Genomic DNA, 14,916 nt, shown 5'->3' with positions numbered 1-14,916 from the left:
ACTTTTCCTTCTTTTGCTAAAAAGCATTTCTGCCTTCTGTGAGTACATTTGACATTCACATTCTGTAATTAACAAGTGCTCCTTAACCAGGTTAGCTGACTGTTCCATCTGCATCACCCTGTAGTCTTACACATACACCTCTCCTTTTTTGCTTTCCAGTGTTCTCTAGTTGATAATCTACACATATGTTCATACAAGTAGCTGGCTGATACTATGTTACTATAACTAATTAAACCCAGAACTCCTCTTAAGATGGAAATTACAAGTGATTTTGAAATGACTGATGTTTTCATTATGAAAATTTTTCACTATGAAGAAATATTTTTGCTGAAAATATTTTCATTATGAAAAAAACATGTTCATAAATAATTTTTAAAAGACTGAACAAACATATGAAGGGGATACAAGCGTCTATCATTACAAAGTATTTTTAATGTCTATTTTCATTTTTCCCAGTAAGTTTTCAATAATATTTACAAGCTTTTCTGATATAAAAATAAGATTTGTCCTACAAAAAGAATAGGAAAATAAAGCATAAGCTAAAAATTATCCTTGATTTTTACATGCCAGCCATAACCTCTGTGAATATTGGGTTCATCATACTTAACATATATAATGACATTGGCAAATAGTTTCAAAAGCTGCAATCCAAGTTTCAAAGACAAACCACTTAGTTTTTCATGTGTAGATATTAAGAAATAATATGCATGGAATTTATCTCTATTTCCAAGTGCATCTTATTATGAAAAGCAGATTCTGTTGAAAGTAGTGGAGAAGCAGGAGGATTATGCATTTAAGGCCAGTTTAGATTGCATAGTGAGACCAAAAAGATAAATTAGTTTTTGTGCAGATAAAGCAGACTTGGATTTTTTTTTTCTTGCTTTCTAGTGTAGTTTGTACATTGGTCATATTAAAATTTTCCTGGCTTGTAATTGAAAGACATTGTTCTCATGAAGAAAACATACATTGCTACAGAACATTTCTACATTTCTCAAAGTATCCTTAGCTCTACTAAAGTCCACTGACTTTGGGGGTAAATTTACATCTATAAAGTTTGTGTTTCCTCTTACCCATGGAGCCTGTTGAGTTTGTATCTTAGGGCTTGAGAGATGACTCAGTACTTAAGATCCCTGGTTTTTCTTACAGAGGACTGGGGTTCACTTCCCACATGGTGGTTCATAACTATCCGTAAGTATTATGTATTCATAATATGATGGTTTCTGATTTCTGTGGGCACCAGACATGCACATGGTGTACATTCATTCATGCAGGCAAAACGCTGATAAATCTAAAAGAAAATTGTATGTGTTAGGGTTGTGAGTAGTTGTTTAAAACTGATTTGCACAGAGAAATATTAAGTAGGTGGTAGTTGTGGCCAGTGGCATTTTATAATTTGTGTACAGGTCTATGTGGGTTCACATGTATGTGTGTGTATGTGTGTATGCAGGTTCCTGTGTATGTGTGTACATGTGTATATATGAGTTTATTGTGTGCTTGGGTGGATGTGATTTCATGTGTGTGTGTAGGTTTATATGTGTACATGTGTGTGGAGGCTCGAGGCTGAAACAGGGACAAAATTGCTTGTCCACCTTATTTTATTTTGAGACAGGATCTCTCACTGAACCTTCAGCTCATCAGTTCAGCTAGACTGATGGCCAGAAAGCAGTGAGCATCCTGTCTCCATCTCTCTACAGCACTGCAATCACAACTCCTAATTTTTACATAGGTACTAGGATCCAAATGGGTTCTTGCACTTCTGTGGCAAGCAGTTTACTGACTGAGCCAGTTTCCCTAGTCCCAGCAGTTTAGTTTAGATTTTTAATTTAGTTTAATCAATAATTCAGACAGGTTGTTTGAAAATATTGTATTCATACAGTATTTAACTTCATGAAAGTGCCAGTTTTTACACTGCTATACATTTGACTCTTTACCCCCACACACACACTTTACCACTGTACATAAGTCAGATTTAAGTTTTAATCATTGTACATAAAACTTGCCCCATTTATTACCAGGGGATACATTCTGAGTAAATCTGAACAGTGTTAAGCTTTTCTAGGTTCCTGAAAAGCATTTGCTAGAGTGCTAACTGCATTTATAGCAGAACTGTGCTCAGTGAATGTGTTAGGGTTTCCGTTGCTGTGATTAAACACCATGACCAAAGCCACTGTGGGGGGGGGTACCTATCTCAGTCCTATAGTTTCATATTACAGTCTCTCACTGGGGGAAATTAGGGCAGTGACCTGCAGCTATTAGCTTAAGTAAGAGCTGTGGAAGAGTACTGCTTATGGCTTGCTCCTATGGCTTGCTTAGCCTGCCTTCATATAACACCCAGGACCTGGACCAAGCCACTACCCACAGTGAGCCGGGCCTTCCCACATCCTCAATCAAAAAAAATGTCCCACAGAGTTACCCACAGGCCAATTGGTGGAGGCATTTTCTCAGTTGAGGTTTCCTCTTCCCAAATGATTCCAGCTTGTGTTAAGTTGACAAAAGGTCAGCACAGTGAACATTGAAAGGAATCTGCAGTTCTGCTTGTCGCACCCTGGTCTACATTAATTGCCAGTAGCACCTTAACTATTATTTATAAGAACATTTCATATTTCATTAATTTGTTCCTGGATGTTTTGTTTGTTGTGTTTTGAGACAGGCTCTCACTAGCCCTTGGCAGGCCTGGAAATCACTATGTAGATCAAGACCTCAGAGACCCACCTGCTTCTGCCTCCCTAGTGCTGTGATTAAAGTAACAGCCACCCCTGGTTGTTCCTGTCTTGCCTTAATTGTCCTGTTTCCTTTAAAGAGTTTCTCTTCACCAGTGGCACTTTGGAGACTGCTAGTTAGTTTATAGTTTTTGTTTGTTTTGTCATCTTGAAAGGGTCAAATGGAAAGGAGAAATGACACTCTAAGAAAACTACTAAGTATGATTGCTGGTAGGCAAGTCTGTGGGGCATTTTTTTGATTAGTTGACATATAATGGTCCAGCTTACTGTGGGCAGTACCTAGGCAGGTGGTCCTGGATTGCACAAAAAAAAAAAAAAAATCAAGCCAAGCAAGGACATGAAAGCAAGCCAGTAAGCATCATTCCCCATTCCTTGGTGGTTCTGCTTCAGTTCCTGCCTCAGGGTTGTTGTCCTGACTTCCCTCCATGAAGGACTTTTAACCTGTAAGCTGAAATAAACCCTTTCTTCCCCCAGGTTGCTTTGGTCATGGTTTGTCATGGCAGCAGAAAGCAAACAGGAACAGTGCTCTTCAACCCGGGATCAGATGTGCCCATCTCCTACATTTTGCCCTTTGGGAAGTAGTTTTAATGTCTTGTTTTTATGCAGCAGTGACTGTATTCCTTGATCTTGGGTTTACACCTTTGCCAGTGATGGTTCTGACCTACGAAGCTGACATTTACTGCTTCTCTCCTGTTCAAGTAGCTTTCTATGCTGGTTGAAATGGAGAAGTTTTTCTTCTAAACTTTTATTAAAAATTAAACTATTAATATTCTCAATAGTGGATACTTGTCCATTTTTTCTCTGAACACCTATAAACATGCACTTTTGATTTTTTTTTTCCTTTGTAGTAGTGGATTTGGGCTTTTTGTTGATAACTTTTGTTTTTTTTTTAAGGCAGGGTCTCATGTAGCCCAGGGTGACCTCAAACTCTCTGTGTAGCCAGGGATAATCCTGGACTCTCAGTCTTTCTTCCACCTCCCAAGTGCTGGGATTTCAGGCCTGTGCCATCAGCTTGGCGCTTTTTGTTGTTTTTAATTACTTTGCTACATATGTTTTTGCCATTGTACTGTAATATAACTATGTCCGTTTTCTCTCTTTCTCCCATCCTCCTTTCCTTTCTTTCTCTTCCCTCCTTCCCCCCACTCCCCAGACAGGGTTTCTTTGTATAACGGCTCTGGCTGTCCTGGAACTCGATTTGTAGAGTAAGCTGGCTTCAAACCCACAGAGATTCACCTGCCTCTGTCTCCTGAAAGCTGGGATTAGGCACATGTTGTTACTGATGTAATATTCTACTACACTTTTGGCATGGAATCTGATGTATGCTTTCAAATTATTATGTATTCTGTAACAATATGCATAATCTTCCTATAAGTCTTATTTACAGTTGAGAATAAACTGTTTTCTTCGGTTCTAATGGTCTTTTATTCAACCTTTCTTTGGTATATAGTCTTACTTTTAGTTGGGTTTTTTATGTTCTAAACTCTATTGACAGTGGTAACAAATAAGTGATTTTGCCATACTGATTTTTGTGTACATTGATTTCTTAGTGTTTGAGGTAGGCCCACTCATGTTTGTACCTTAAGAAATCTTATTATTTGCATTTTATAAACCTTTCTTATTACTAATTTTATAAATTAAAGATGAGTTAATTTTTCCAGAAGAATTGTGGTACTATCATGAGGAAATTTATCTTACAGGCAATTTTTAAAAGTATGACTCGGATTTTAGAACCGCTTTGTTAAGGGAAGATGGTCTTGGTCTCACCCATAAAGTGCTTTGGAGTCTTAAGAACTATAGGATGTATATCTCCACAGACACTTACTGCTGTAGTTTGGATCAGTAAAGACATCCTTTTGGGGAGGTGATGGACCCTTCAAGAGGTAAAACATAGAGGAAATTCAATAATCAGTGTTGGATTCTTGATATAGGGATATTGGGTTGTACTTTGTCTCTTCTCTATGCTTTGCAGCTGCCAAATTGTGAGTGGACTGTGCTGCAGTGCATTCCTGCCTCGATGACTTACCTGTGTCGCCACAGGTCCAAAGCAGTGTAGCCAAGTGGCTTTGGATAGACTCTGACACCAGGAATGTGAAGAACCTCCCTCCCATTTAGGTTGTTCCCTGTGGGTGTTTTGTCACTGTGATGGAAGTCTAACACACTTCACAAATACTAAGGTGCCATTCCAATTTTCCAGATGCCAAATATTGAAGAATTTTTAAAATCTCAATTGTTGGGTAGGAAGCACGCTTATATTGCTGAATACACTAATAATTGGTGTAAACAATTTAGAAAGCAGGTTGACAGGATAGTAAAATGATCTTCCAGGGTTTATACTTTGTAAATAAACATATTTCTTTAACCAACAGAAGAAAGAATAAGCCCCTAAATGATCGCTTCATATGATACTACTGTTAATTATTTTGTAATGTGACCCCATAAGACCCTTTATATTTTCTAAAATGCATATTGTTGGAGTTCTTTTCAACCCGATGTTGATACTTAGCATCTGTGTCCTTGAATATCCTCTATTTAAATGACTGAATGATGGTGAAACCTGACGTGGTTTGACTTGAAGTCAAACTCACTGGGAAATCTGTTCCTAATTGGTCTATAGCTTATGACTTTCATTACAAGTCTGGAAAAGGATCACATTCTCAGAACAGGCTCAAGCTTCCAGACCCATCTGTGCTGTAGTCAGAAAGGACATAGGTGTGTAGCAGTTCCTCGTGATTCCTACAAGAGCAGGATCATCAGAAGTGGTGTTCTCGGCTTTCTTTCCTTTCTTTTTTCCCCCTGAAGGTTTTGTCTAGAGCTTGTTTCTAAGGCATCTTCACAATTCAATAAACATTATCATTTGTTTATTTGAGACAGGATCTCACTATGCAGCTCTGCCTGGCCTGGGAATTTGCTTCGTAGACCAGGCTGGCCTTGAACTCACAGAGCTGTCTGCCTCCGGAGTGTGGGATTAAAGGTGTGTACCATCGTGCCTGGCGAAATGAGCACTGTCTTTTTGATATCTCTGTTTAGTTCTCCATTTCTCCATCTTTTTTGTTTGTTTGTTTTTGAGACAGGGTTTCTCTGTGGCTTTGGGGGGTGTCCTGGAACTAGCTCTTGTAGACCAGGCTGGTCTCAAACTCACAGAGATCCGCCTGCCTCTGCCTCTTGAGTGCTGGGATTAAAGGCGTGCACTACCATCTTAACATTTATTTGTATCCGTAGCAATTTGCAACCTCGTGGATACCTTCTCAGTGGATTAATTATCTCCTACAATACAAAAGATATTTTCTAATGGGTTCCCACCCTTCTTTCTACACAATATATGGAACCTAACTTGAAGGCAGGTTTTGGAGATGAACAAGAAAAATCTAATTTTACTTGTTACAGCAGTATGGTGTTTGAAACATTTCTATAGTTCCAATGACCATATTTATGGACTACAACACCCTAATTGCTTACAAAGCCTTTGATAATAAATTTTTTAGTTCCCACTCTAATTTCTGTTCTCCTCATTCCTCCCATGTCTGTGTATTTTAGCCTTTTCTTTTACTTTGTTCCTGTGTGACGGCACTGGCCAATACACTGCCATAGCCCCATTGCCTGGGTAAATTCCAAAGATTCTTGAGATGCCAGCTGAACAGTAACTTCTAGAAGCTTCCTGTGAGCCATACAATCTCTGTGTGATCCATGATCCTGTACTTTCCATTTCACAGGTGTTGTTATTGCTGTAAGTGAATGCTCACTTGTCCACAGCCCCACAAGACTGGCAGCTCAGGCGCCAGAAGTAGACAAAAGAGAAGTGAAAAATAGATGGTGTGTAGAAAGCACATTTGATACTGGAGTTGCAAGGGATTTTTCAGCTGATGTCTCCTTCAGAGCCTTGGAAAGCTTCTATGTAATTACTTTTCCATTAAAATTGTTTCCCTTGACAGAGAGTTCAGAGAAAGTAAAGTCTTTATTAAATGTACTACTACATTCACAAGGATAAGTAAATTGCTGGTAACCAAGACACTTTATGACTAATTGGGATTAACATTCCTTCTTGATTTAAGAACAGATTAAAGGTTTAAGGTTGTCTTGGAGTGTGAGTCAGTGTTTAAACTTCCTCCACCTTTACCAAGTATTACAAACTGGAAGCTGGCCATGTTTATAAAGAACTGACATCATAACAATTGTTTTAAAACATAAACTTGAATGACTACATATAAAATCCAAGTTCTTTCTGCACAAAAGCACAGTTGCTACTTTTTAAAGCTTGTTTTTATAACTGAAACAGAAAAAATGCCCTTGGATTGAGTGAATATTTATAGTCTTGAAGTAATAATTAGTAAATGAGACCCAACTTAACAAAATTGGGTCTTAAGTCTCTCTTCCATCCTCCTGGTGTTTCTGATACACACAAGCATCACTGCTGTGTACTGTTCAGTGGAGACTGGTTCCTTGGGCATATCTCTAGCAGCCAGGCTGGATTCCCCATGCTCAGGGCCTCTTCCGTTTCCTATACCAAACAGATCACCAGAAATTTCAACTACTGAATAGGTCGTAAAGCAATTAAGATTTTCAAGATTACAGTCAGGAGAACACAGGTAGGTAGCCTGAGCATTTTGGGATTTGTTACTCTCTACTTGTCTTGAGAGAACCTGCAAATTTCATGTCTTTGACACAGGCAATAAGGTCAGGTTCTTCTGATTTGGCATGGAATTGTATAGGTCTCCGAACCAGGCCAAAACTAAGAACATAGAACCGAAGAGCACCACCTTCAGTATAGGAGTGACTGCATTGGCTTGGGGGATGCAACTGGTCTGTGGTATTCTCACACATGTCCAAGACTTTCAGGGTTTGTGTTTATCCCAGTTTTGACTCCACTTTTCACTTATGGAACTCAGATTATGACCTCAGCACTTCTCTTTTTGGAGTGAAAAATCAGTATACTCACAGAAAATGGCAGATATCCCACCCAAACAGAATGTGTTCATCCAAGGCCTAGTGTTGAAATAAAAACCCATCTGAATGCTAATGTTTCTTTTCTTAAATTCTAACATGACTACTTAGATGTTTGATCCTAGATGCCATTTTTATACTTCTAAAATTGTTCACAAGTACATGTGCCTTATGTCTTTACATTTCCCTTTATAGCTACTAGATTTGATTTAATCTGCTCTTTTAAACAAGATACATGGTTTCTGATGCAATCTACCAAAAATAGTACCATAGGAGGGAAACCAAATGATGAATCATACAGTTATCTTCTGTCTTTAAATGACGGTGAACTTGGCAAGGAGTACTCATGAGGAAGAGAGACATCTGAATGGTGATTGCCCTCTGGGAGCAGAGAGAACATGACTATGATTAATTAAACACTAGCATGCTCAGTGTAGTTTGCTACTACTGTTAATGAAGTGGGTTTTCTATCTATAAGACCATTTTGTTGCCAAGAGGCATAATCTGACCTCATCCCTCTTGGTATGCCTTTCATTACTTTCTTTTGGCAAATTGCTTTGACTATAATGGCTGGTACTATATTGAGTAAGAGCTGTGAGATTCACCATTGTTAGGTTCCTGATTCCCCTTCTATTCAGTCTGTTATTGTCTTTGGACTTATTGTATAAATACTTCATTGTATTGAGATAATATCTTGCTGGTTTGTTGGGGTTTTTTGTTTGTTTGTTTGTTTTTTGAGATGGGGTTTGGAGTAGCTTTGGAGTGTGTCCTGGAACTTTCTCTGCAGACCACACTGACCTAAATCTCACAGAGTTCCTCCTGCCTCTGTCTCCTGACTGCTAGGACTAAAGATGTGCACCACCACCACCCAGCTTGTTTGTTTGTTTTTTGGGATAGGGTTTCTCTATGTGGTCCTTGCTGTCCTGGAACTCACTCTAGACCAGGCTGAACTCTACCTCAGAGATTCACATGCCTCTGCCTCCCAAGTGCTGGGATTAAAAGCATGTACCTCCACTACCTGACATATATAATATATATATATATATATATATATATATATATATATATATATATATATATAATAAAGTTTAATTTTTATGTGTGGTATATGAAGATGTGGGGGTTCATTTACTCCTATATATTTATGTCTATGAATGGGCTAGAGGTTGACATCTGTCTTCTCTTTTGTCCAGTGCTTGGGAGTCACACACCTTTAATATCAGCACTAGGGAGGTAGAGACAGGAGTGATCTGCTGAGCAGAGAAAGGAATAGAAGGTAGGAGGAGACAAGAGAGGGAGGCAGTCTGAGCAGCAGTTAGTCTGAAACAGTCTAGGCAGTAAGTCTGAGGCAGTCTGAACATTTTCAGTCTGAGGATTCATAGGGACAGGATCGCCCCTTTGGTCTGAGGATTAGTAGAGGTTAAGAGGTCTCTCGTGGTAAGCTCCTTTATTTCTCTGACCTTTTAGCATTTACCCCGATATCTAACTCTGGGTTTTATTACTAAAACCTATTAGAACTTGTGCCACAATCAAGAGTTTTTAGTGTTAACTTTCTACTTATATTTGTTAGTTTGCCAATGCTGAGTTTATTTTAAAACAAAAATTTGTAATTTCTCTTATGTCTAGAGCAAAGATATAAAGTAGATAAATTTTGTATTATTTGTATTTTATTATTTTGTATTTGTTATTGAAAATTAATTATAGATATTATAGTAATGTTGTTTATGATCTAATAAATCTTGCCTGAGGATCAGAATGCAAAGCTAGCCATAGCCATAGAGACCAAGATGTGGTGGTATACACCTTTAATCCCAGCAGCCACACTAGTTAGCCATGGAATCTGATTGTTGGTGGTTTATTCCTTTAATCCAAGCACTAGAGAGGTATATAAGACAGGAGCTTAGGGTCTCATGTGGCATTCAGTCTCCAGCAAAGCTGAGGACAGGATTGTGCCCCAGCCTTGGTAGAAGTAAGAACTTTCTAGTGGTTGGCTGTTTTGCTTTTCTCATCCTCAGCTCCCCCGCTTAATATCTGTCTCTTGGTTTTTATTATTCATACTACATATTGGCACCCAACATGAAGGTATGAATTCACAAAAAAGCTGCTTGCCTGTGGCTTTGAAGCAACCAGCTCAGGCCAGAACTACACACAGGACTTCATGTGTAACCTTACAAGAATTGCCAAATGGTAGAGGCTCTATAATAACTAGTTGGACCTCTATACCAATGTAAGATTTAAGGAGATTGAAGGAAATGGTAGTCTCATATTGCATGCATTCACCATTTATGAAGCAGATGTTAAGCTTGTGATTAGTTTATAATAGTATTATCCCTAAAGACTGGATAGACTTGGTTAACGCTGTTTTAGAGCCTAGTGCACAGTTAACAATGGAGTACCTCGTTCAGAGAAGAGGCTAAGACAATTGGACAATGGTATAAAGCTAGAGGAATGGAAATCTCCCAAGATATCCCATTATCTCAAATTATGCCAACTTCTTGCAGGAGATTATACTACTATAAAAAGGCAATCTCTTTATGATGACCATTCCCTGGCTTTATGCAGCTGCTTTGAATGCTTGGGACAGAATTGGAGCAGTAGGAAAGAATACTGAGTCATTTACTAAAGTAAGTGCCTTTACAGATTTTTACAAAGATTGGCATCAGCAATAAATAGAATGATACCAGATTCAGAAACTGGACAAATAATGATTGAATCTCTGGCTTTTGAAAATGCTAATTCTTAATTCAAAAGGATAATTAGGTATTGAAAGATTTTGGTTCACAGAGAGAAAAAGTTTCCCCACAGGCCTTGGCCCATTACAAGGAAGTTGGCCCCAACTCCGGGCACATCCTATGGTTTAGACGGGGGCAATCGCCAAGACAACCCTCTTTGGGTCACACCTGGCTGGCCAACAGACAAGGACTTTCAATGTTATGTTCTGTGGTTTTTCCTTTGTAAAAAAGCAGGTCACACCTAGGTGACCACTCTAACATGAGATCATACTTTGTAATCAATCACTTTGTGCCCCTTGCCTGTATGCTGATCTGCGGTTTTTTCCCTATACAAGGAGCTTACACCCCGTGCTGATGTGTGCAGCTTTCCCGATATTGCTGACACCCGAATGCGCAGCTCTTGGTCTGGTTTCTGAGTCTTGGGGCCTCCTTGGGATCCTGAGGCCCTCAAGGGTCTGGGGGTCTTTCAGTATTGAAAGGCAAGGTCAGCACCTTTGGAGGAATGGATCCAAGATACAATCAACATTGAATCTCATGACCATGAGGTTTAAAGAAAAAATGTCAAGTGTCTTAATAGTAGCAAACAAGGGCACCTTAAAAGAGACTGTAAACAGGACATTCCTAGAAACAATGATTTTTGTTTTTCTAAGCATAATCCAAGCAGAACACCCTTCTGGATTATGCAGAAGTATGGCAAAGGCAGGCATTTGACTAATGAATATAGGTCAATAAGAGACATTCAAGGTAAGCCTTTACTGTCAGGAAAATCCTTGAGGGGCCTCTCACAGGCCCCTATGCCAAATCTGGTTCAGTTGTTTCCTGTCATCATGGAGGAAACTCCTTTTCAGAGCAATTAAAGAACACAATGCCTATTGTAAGAAACCATACAGCTCTGGATGATAGACGTGCTTTAGCAGATAAAACAAAATTTTCTTGAATTAAATTTAGTAAGATTAGATTTTGAACCTCCTCAAAGTTAGGGATGGGAAGGGTTTTGTTTTTGTCTTTCCAGGAAAATAAAAACAACCATATTGAAGAATTTAAAGACCTTTGGACAATAAGCATTCAAAGAAGAAGGGAGAACTACCTGGAAATATTTACCAAGAAAAGAAGTAATCTGATCCAATGCATTCTGAAGTCTCCAAAAAGAAGATGAAACCCCATAACGATGATTCCACCAGGACTATGATAACACCACTAAGCTGAAAAGCACCAACTAAAGATTGACTTTGAACTAGAAACTACTCAAAACAATTTCGAGGTGGCTAGCTGAGATGATCCAGCCTCACAGACTACTCCAGCCAGACCTTGAAACAAGACCTGCACTTTCCCATTATGAAGAGACTGGACAATAAATGATACAGCTACCTCTCCCAGGACTTGATAATTAACCCAAATTTTTCTTTCAGGATCCCCTAAAGATGCCATCACCTCTAGACAGTAGGAAGTAAATTTAAGAACCAACCAACATTCCCAAGAGGTAGAGTGGATAGTTTTTGGTCATTCCATGGGTTATGGATGTTTGTCATTATTTAAGAGGACTGGTCATAAGTTGTTATTGGTAATAGTCAGGAAAAAAACCTAAACAAATGAGATTAGATTCATGGTTCTTGTTTTGAAAAGAAAAACTGGGGATACAGATATGATAGGATAAAAGGGTAGATTATTGAATCATCTCTGAAAAAAAGAGAGGATATAGATATGATAAGATAAAAAGGTAAAATTTTGTATCTTTTAGAAAACAACTACTAGTTTTAAATATTGTACATTGGATTGGATTTTGTTATACTGCATACAAATTTTGTATATTGATACAAATTTAATATTAACTTAATAAAACATACTGTACATATATTTCTAGTCTTGTTCAAGGTGTTGTACCTACACAGCTCATTTAACAATGTAATGCAAAATTATAGTCCTTAAAAGTTATTATGACCAACTATATAGAATAATAAGGAAATGCAGGTTAGTAATAGATACCTATTACAATAAAACTTGTAGTCACATTAGGTATGATTTCAATGTCAAAAGAGCTATAGTTGAGAAAGACAGGTCATCTTCAAGTACTTCAGAGTTCTACAAAATATGGCATTTAAAATGTTTTAATAACATAGGTTTTCTTTTTATTATGACAATGAGATATGTCTGCTCCTGGAAGCACCAATATAATACAGAGAAGAGGATGGGCATTGAAGAAACTCCACATGGAGGTTTCCTTCTTTATGGCAAAGATAAGTCACTGGGCAAGAAAGTGCCTTTGCATCAACTGCTGTTGAAATTGCTGTTCAAATTGGACAAACAGGACACAAAAGAGAATGACTGCATGCCTTGCCAAGACAAGCCAGGACAGTCCTTCAGAATATCCTGCTTCACAGGAAAGTCTGTCAGATATGCTAGGCCTATGCGCCAAAGATGGATGCTCCAATGTTGCAGAGGAACCTTGGGTGACTGTTCAGGCAGCTAGCTGTTTCTGTTATTTCTCATATATTTTTGGAAGTCGCTTGCTCACGTTTCCTGTTTACTCAGTTAATGTTATTTCCTTCTTGGGTCTCTGAGGGAGTTGACTAGATAGTAATAGTTTTCCTGACTCAGAAAAGAAACTCACTAAAGAGGTGTAAAATGTAAAAGGTTGAGAGACATTAAAAGATAATTTGATAATGCAAATTAGAATATGAAGTGAATTAGATACAACATTTTGAACACACCAAGATCAGATAGATAATTGAGTATTTTCTCTGAATTTGTCAAATGCAAATGGGCTACACATTGTTGGTGTACTTATAGCCTGTATGTATTGTATATAGGTATTGTATATAGTTTTTCTTACATTAGTTATTACCTCCTTTTTATATTAGACAAAAAGGAAAATTGTGGTGATATATTGTTTATGATCTAATAAAGCTTTCCTGAAGAACAGATTGAAAAGCTAGCCACAGGTATTGGGCCCAAGCAGTGGTAATATACGCCATTAATTGCAGCAGCCACACTAGTTAGCCATAGAGGCTGAGTGGTGGTGGAGGTGGTATTGCCTTTAATACCAGCACTAGAGAGGAATGTAAGGCAGGAGTCGAGGTGTCTCATGTGACACCATCCAGTCTGAGGATTAATAGAGACAGGATTGGATATTCAGTATTTAGTCTCAGGGGATTCGGTCTCCAGCCAAGCTGAGGGCAGAACTACCCCATCCTTGGTAGAGGTAGCAGCTAATGACCAGCTGCTTTGCTTTTCTGATCTTCAGCTTTCTCCACTAAAATCGGCCACTGGGTTTTTATTATTCATACTACAGAGTGTAATTAGGAAAAATATCTAGCAAGGCTCTGGAGACAGGAGGAGGGATAAAAAACAATTGAGAAACACTGGTCTAAACCAAGTAGAAAATACATGAAAGTCAACAAAAACAGAAGTAGAAAGTAACACGGATGACAATAAGAAAATTAAACCTCAAACATTCCTTACTTACGTCATAGACACACACACACACACACACACACACACACACACACACACACACACACTGTCCAGAACCTAGAGGGGAAGGTTCAGGACCACAAAACCCAGAGGACTAGCAACATCCACAATGACCAGGCCTGTGCTTTCCTGATGATCCCGCTGGTGATGAGCTACTGGTCAACCTATGTGACCTGCCTCAGACTCATAACCTCAAGAACAAGAGAGCCTTGACACTCCCCTGGCACAAATGAGGAGACTCTCCCCTCTCTCCTGCCTGGAGGACAGAAAGGACTTTGCATTCCCTCTGGAGAACGTGGATGCACAGCACATCCAGAAGGCTCAAGCCATCCCTGTCCTGAAGGAGCTGATCCAGCAGGTTCTCATCCTCTTCAGCTCAAAGGACTCATCTGCTCCTTGGGAGACAACCCTTCTAGACACATCCTGCACTGCCCTCCACCAGCAGCTCCATGACTTGCAAGCCTGTCTCATACAGCAGGAGGGGGAGCAGGAACCTCCCCTGAGCCAGGAAGACTCCCTGGTGGCTGTGAGGAAATAACTTCCACAGGATCACTGTCTACCTGAGAGAAAAGAACCACAGCCCCTGTGCCTGGGAGGTGGTCAGAGCAGAAGTCTAGAGAGCCCTGTCTTCCTCGGTTAACTTGGTGGCAATATTAAATGAGGACAAGCAATAAATTCTGAGTCAATGTGGAGAGGACATTCCTAGAATAGCACACTGCACTTCACTGCAATGATGCTGACATCTTAAAAATCTTAATTAGTTTAGCACAAACTCAATAAACCAGCCTACATGCTTGATTGGAAATGGGCAATACAGTTTAAAAATGTAAAGGCCTTTGTTATTCATATTTTAGATTGATTGATTGATTAAACTATTTATTTGACTTTTTTCAATTATAATTTAATGCTATTAGATTATTTTACTAAGGTAAACACATATGTAACCAGATTATTTTCTATGTAGTATAAATTATCCCTAAATGAATCTGCCTTTCCTTTTTCATTCTTTATATCATTTCAAAAATTTATAAAGTTTTGATCTGATAGTCTTCACT

At 38.8% G+C, this 14,916-nt stretch overlaps 1 pseudogene; it reads left to right on the top strand.

Annotated features, from left to right (window-relative positions):
- Positions 1 to 13,598: 13,598 nt before the first annotated feature.
- On the top strand, positions 13,599 to 14,681 carry LOC100762362 (annotated as a pseudogene).
- The last annotated feature ends 235 nt before the right edge of the window (positions 14,682 to 14,916 follow it).

This window comes from Cricetulus griseus, chromosome 2 (assembly GCF_003668045.3).
Source record: "Cricetulus griseus strain 17A/GY chromosome 2, alternate assembly CriGri-PICRH-1.0, whole genome shotgun sequence".
Classification (NCBI taxonomy): domain Eukaryota; kingdom Metazoa; phylum Chordata; class Mammalia; order Rodentia; family Cricetidae; genus Cricetulus; species Cricetulus griseus.
The sequence above is the reverse complement of the archived record's forward strand: the minus strand, read 5'-3'. Positions and strand labels throughout refer to the sequence as shown.